We start from the raw sequence: 6,729 nt of genomic DNA on the forward strand, positions 1-6,729 counted from the left end.
AAGGTTGGCCCGGGCCACTTCATCCTACAATATCGCCGAATTAAAATAAGACGTTGGTGGTAAGTGCTATGACTATCACCACCCAAAACTCTTTGTGTTCTACTCGTGCATATCATCTACGCATAGACCTGGCTCATGATGCCACTGTTGGGAAATGTTGCATGGAAAACAAAAAAATTCCTACGCACACGCAATGATCTATCCATGGAGATGCATAGCAACGAGGGGGAGAGTGTGTCTAGGTACCCTCGTAGACCGTAAGTGGAAGTGTTTCACAACGCGGTTGATGTAGTCGAACTTCTTCGTGCTCCAACCGATCAAGTATCGAACGCACGACACCTCCTACTTCTGCACATGTTCAGCTCGGTGTCGTCCTTGCCATCTTGATCCAGCAAATAGGGCGAGGTAGTAGATGAGTTCCATCAGCATAACGGTGTGGTGACAGTGGTGGTGAAGTAATCCCGCAGGGCTTCACCTAAGAACTGCGATGAGCTAACACGGAGGAGTAAACTAGAGGCGGAGGGGTGCCGACACACGACGTGGAATAAGCTGTGTATTGTGTGGCACCCCTCCCCACATATATATAGGTGTGGGAGGGGAGGAGGCAACCCCTAGGGCGCCCCAACAGGTCTGGCGGCAGCCCTAGGGCTCCTCCTTTTGGTGCGCCCCTGCCAAATAATGGCACAAGGGCGAAGGAAAGGGGAGAGGCGCCCCCTTCTTTCCTTCCTCCCTTCTTCGGGATATGGTAAGAGGGGTTGGCGCCCCCCTTTACCATGTATTAGGTGTGGTTGCCCTAAAGGGGGCGCAGTAGCCTATGTGGGCTGTTGTGTTCACTTCCACTTGGCCCACTAAGGCCCAATACTCTCCCGGTGCCTCCGGAACCCCTTCAGGTATTCCGATAACTTTCTGGTGCATACCGAAACCATTCCGGAGACCAAATAGTATCGTCCTATATATCAATCTTTACCTCTCAACTATTTCGAGACTCCTCGTCATGTCCGTGATCTCATTCGGGACTCCGAACAACATTCGGTCACCAAATCACATAACTCATATAATACTATATTGTCAATGAACGTTAAGCTTGCGGACCCTACGGGTTCGAGAACTATGTAGACATGACCGAGACACCTCTCCGGTCAATAACCAATAGCAGAACCTGGATGCCCATATTGGCTCCTACATATTCTACAAAGATCTTTATCCGTCGAACCGTTATGACAACATACGTAATTCCCTTTGCCCATTGGTATGTTAGTTGCCCGAGATTCGATCGTCGGTATCTTCATACCTAGTTCAATCTCGTTACCAGCAAGTCTCTTTACTCATTCTGTAATACATCACCTCATGACTAACTCCTTAGTCGTTTGCTTGCAAGCTTATGATGTGTATTACCGAGAGCGCCCAGAGATACCTCTCCGATACTCGGAGTGACAAATCCTAATCTCGATCTATGCCAACTCAACAAACACCTTTGGAGATACCTGTAGAGCATCTTTATAATCACCCAGTTAGGTTGTGACGTTTGATAGCACACAAGGCATTCCTTGGTATCCGGGAGTTGCATAATCTCATAGTCGAAGGAATATGTATTTGACATGAAGAAAGCAGTAACACTAAAATGAAAGATTGATATGCTAAGCTAATGGATGGGTCTTGTCCATCACATCATTCTCCTAATGATGTGATCCCATTATCAAATGACAACTCATGTCTATGGTTAGGAAACCTTAACCATCTTTGATCAACGAGCTAGTCTAGTAGAGGCTCACTAGGGACACGATGTTTGTTTAAGTATTCACACATGTATTAAGGTTTCCGATCAATACAATTCTAGCATGAATAATAAACCTTTATCATGAATAAGGAAAAATAAAATAAAAACTTTATTATTGCCTCTAGGGCATATTTCCTTCATATAGCAGGCATGAGTGATTCATCATTGCACGCACAATTGAATTGCAGGTTAAGGGCGAGTTCTATTCCGCCTTTTGAGAGCTTATTGTCAAAATAAGCCATAAAAGATCTAAAGAACTCTTTTTTTTGAGTTATGGGTTTGGGCTTAACTTATTTCGCTTGGGGGGGGGTGCTTCGCGTAGAAGCTCACTAAAAATGAAGGGAAGGTGAATAGCGAAATCACTGTTGTCTACCTATATTACACTCAAAATGCCACTGTTCACACCCGCGTCACACCTGACCCTCAAGTAAAAAAACATGCAAGTGTTCATTGCCTTGCCCGCTTGGATCTCCTCTCCCCTTTCCCTCTACCTTGATCCCCTGCTTGCAATGTTAGGGTTCCTCTAGTAAGCCGCCGCCACAGGTCCCATCTAGCCTGCTCCTCGATGATGCTTTGTCCAGCTAGGCTACATGGCTGACGGGTAGGGTCCAATCTCCCTGGCTGCTCCTCCCTCTGGCACTGCCCCTCGCTCTCAGGGTCTCCAGTAGCTGCTCCCCTATGGTCTGTCCAACGCACTACTCCGGCGGTCGCCGCACAACTACGGCCGATGCCCCACTCCGGCAGAATTCACCTCGGTCCCCCTCCCCTCCTCCCAAGCCACGGCCTTGAGGTGCTGTTGAAGCATGAGCTCATCCAACAAGGTGAGGATCTCCTCCGTTTTTTTTGCTAAATTTTCATTCTGATCCGCTATACGATGAATTGTTATGAGCTGCTGCTGCTATATATTGCATTGATATGAGCTACTCCTGCTGCTGCTATATGATGAATTGCTTTGAGCTGCTGCTACTATATGATGAATTGCTATGAGCTGCTGCTACATATGATGAGTTGCTCCTACTATATGATGAGTTGCTCCTGCTGCTAGTATATGATGAATTGCTATGAACTGCTCCTGCTGCTACTATATGATGAATTTCTATGAGCTGCTGCTGCTACTTGCTGGTATATGATGAATTGCTAGCTGATGCTGCTGTATGATGAGTTGCTATGAGCTGCTGCTATATGATGCTTTGAAGTGGTGCTACTATATGATAATAACCCATCACTTGGACCATCAAAATTTGATAAATAATGGTTCTTCATTTAAATTTAGACAATGTGTTCTTCATTTAAATTAGTCAATGGCTCTCTATGGAAGGCATTTACCAAAGTAGATTGTGCCAAGTAGATGGTATCTTTGTATTTACATTTTGAACAAATATTAATGGTCTATTTTCCTATCATATTAATTACTGCAGTGGGTTCAATTTGTGATGTTTGCAAGTCAAATTAATTTTCATATGGGCAGCAAAATGAGAAAATATAATGCAATCTAAACTTTTCACTGATCATACCACAGATAAGCTGAAAAAGCAAACAATGAAAAGAACTAGTTGGCTTATTACCCGGTGCTTATATTCAAAGGGGCTTATTTTCTCAGGATAGCTCGAAATAACTGTCCCTAAGAACCCTGGCCAACAACACTAACATACAAATAACATGTCACGATGATTGCAATGGAGTGACCTACCATAGCACACTGTATAGGCTCACCACTGCCTCCTCTCTTTTTTTGCGATGTTTCATGAAATTGCCACATACATCTTGTACTAAGAAATCTTGTACTTTTTCATTGCGGCACCCCATCTGCAAGTTAACACGACTAATTTGAGATATCTCTACATGATAGTACATTGCATATCCCTTGCGCATATTTAAACTACCAATTAACGATTGTGTGTGTAGCATAAACTAGTTCACTCATTTTGCTCTTTATGTAGTCTATAGTGGAATCTCTAGAAAGACTTATATTTAGGAACGGAGGGAGTATCATGTATGACATCTACATCTCTAATTTAGCAGCTAGTAGTGGAAATCATTGTCTGCACAAAGGGATTACTGGTCGAAAATCGTAGCAAAGCACGCTGGCAGGCAGACAACAATACAAGAGAGAGAGACACACTTACAAGATCATAGCAATGCCTTAGTCTAGGATCTTGGTTGGCCAAGCTGTTGGATCCAGAACAAACATCGTCCTTGTAGTTCTTGCCCTCTACATAACATGTAACAACGACCTTTTAGTACATTTGAAGTACATTGGGCAGGTGATGCTGGACGGGTTTAAAGGTGACAAGTACCTAGGCCGCGACGGGTGCTTGTCATCTTGCCAGACGGTGGGAATCAGGTTAGAAACATCAAGGGTGATGATGCTGCGCTGGCTGTCGGGGTCCGGTAAGGAGATCTAGAACTATGGAGTAGGGTGTTTGTGGAGCGGTTCTGGTAGGGTGGATTATGGTGTGGGCAAAGCGGATCTAAGGCCGTGGACGAGGGCGTCGGTGAAGCTGCTCCGATTGTTGGGTTCAGGATGGTGTCGACGACACGGATCTGCGACCATGGATGGGGCGTCAGAAGCTGCTCCGATAGGTTGGACGAGGGTGCGATGAAGCGGATCTAAGGCCGTGGACTTGGGAGTTGGCAAAGTGGCCTCGGTAGGGTTGAGAATGGTATAGGCGAAGCTACTCCGGTAGGGTTGAGGATGCTGTCGGCGAAGCGGCTCCAGTAGGGTTGAGGAAGGTGTTAGCAAAGAGGATCAAAGGCTGTTGACGGGGGCGTCGGTTGGGCGGCTCCGGGGTTGTGGATGAAGCGTCTCCGGTTGGGAGTACGAAGGAGCCGCTGCAGATGCGCTGCGGTTGACGAGAGTACTGGCGAAGCAGATCCATCGCCGTGGACAAGGTCGGCATTGAATGGGCTGTGGTACAGTGGTGGATGAGCAGTCTACTTGTTTCTAAGGGAGGTGGGAGGGGTAGATGCGGCCGCAGAAGCAGATCCGGCGAGGTGGATGATGCTGGCAGTGAATGGGCTCTGGTACACCAGTGGATGAGCAGTCTAGGGTTTCGAGAGGAAAGGGGTAGAAAGACTGATGAAGTATGAACGACATGATGTAAGATGCTCTGGTGCTGTAGAGTAGTCGTTTTCGCGGGAGGAGGGAGGAAATGGGAGTGCCGTGTGGTGGGGGGAACCGAAAATTACCAAAGCAACCCTGACCTATTATGTAAATGAGGGTCGTACTATAACTATTGTTCTCCGTGCACCAAGGACAAAAGGGAATTTCGCATGGTAAAGACTAGGTGGCGGAAATTTTAGAAGGAGGCGGGGGATTTTGCCGTTCGCGGTACCGTTCGTATCTAGTTTCAACTAATTTTAGACAGTGCTAGCGGGATGGTCATGCGAGACTGTGTACACGGGGCACACGTTAACAGTTAATAACTGGTATGAAGTCCACCCCAGAAAAAGAGACAATAGCTCAGAATGATGCACCGGTAACTTGGATGTTCACACGGGCGCGACCAATCTCATGGGTGTAGTGTCGCCTTCACAAAAAAATGGATCAAACACTCAGCCTATGTATTTCTCATGTAAATATATAATTTAGTGCCATTGGTTATTTATTTTAAACACAATGCATTGACGTGTTAATTTTAATTATATTGCACAATAACACATGGATAATATAGATGTACAAAACAATGGATATCGTAGTCCGACACTTAAAAGTGCTACCTCATATGACTACATTCCCTCCATTTCATAAATTGCATACCTGTTGAATTCCTATATGAATATTACATTATTACTTCATAATAGAATCTTAAATCATCCAAGACTAATGAATTTGAATGCAAAATTAACAATGGTGCATGTACACGATAACTACAGTGGTTGTTTGAAGAAACATCACTATAACTTTGGCATGCACAATTGAAAAAGACTATTTGAAAAAATATGCGATATGTGAGTGTCCAATCTTTATAGCATTGAATCGATATTGTATCTTTGGCAACAATATGAAGTAGATATTGATTATGTTCACGCGATGCACGTCCACGATCGCTAGATAGTGATACGTGAATGAATTGTGCAATCTCTCTCACATGCATACATATCTCATTTCTACGTGGGCATTAGAATCACACATGCGCACTTCATTTATTTCTCTCCCTCCATCAAGGTTAGAATTCGTATTTCTACCTCGTCCTACAAGTCTCTCACACAAAAACACACACTCTCTTTCTCTCTGTCGAACACGTTGTCAAGACCCCGATCCTAAGTCACACCAATCTAGCATGTAACACATCATATCACTTTGCGGCCTCACGCACGGTATTCCCACGGGCGCCACCTTACCTGGCCCAGGACCATTTGTGCCTTTTGGCTCACGTATATGATAGTGTCGCTAGCATCCATATGACAGAGAACCTGGGCCGACATGACTAGTCATGAACCCAAAGTGGCACTGACTTACGGGGAAAGGCATACATGACCCATCAACGAACGTGTCGATCATCAACGTATGAACCCAAGTCGTAGCAAGCTACAAGGACTTAAAGGAACAACGCGTGACATTTCCCCGAAGGGACAGACACAGGAACGAAGAAGGACACATGACAGTCAGCCTAAGTATTCCGGAGCAGTAGCAAGCTACCATGGCTCAGTGGAAGCACTAGACTACATTTTCCCATAAGAGAGGCTACCAAGGATAGACAACTAGGTTGTCGGATCCCACACATACCAAGAATTTCAATCATACACACAATATGCTCGATATGTGCAAATACAACATGGCATCCAAACAAAACTCTATGACTCGAAGTACTTATTCATTAGGCTCCGAGGAACCAAGTATTACAAACATGGGTCTCATGACCCAACATATAGAGCATACAAGCAACATGCACAAGCGGCAGCTTAACTTGTCTGAGTACAGACAACTACAAATGAAAAGGCTGAGAAGC

Source organism: Triticum dicoccoides, chromosome 5A, assembly GCF_002162155.2.
Source record: "Triticum dicoccoides isolate Atlit2015 ecotype Zavitan chromosome 5A, WEW_v2.0, whole genome shotgun sequence".
NCBI lineage: Eukaryota > Viridiplantae > Streptophyta > Magnoliopsida > Poales > Poaceae > Triticum > Triticum dicoccoides.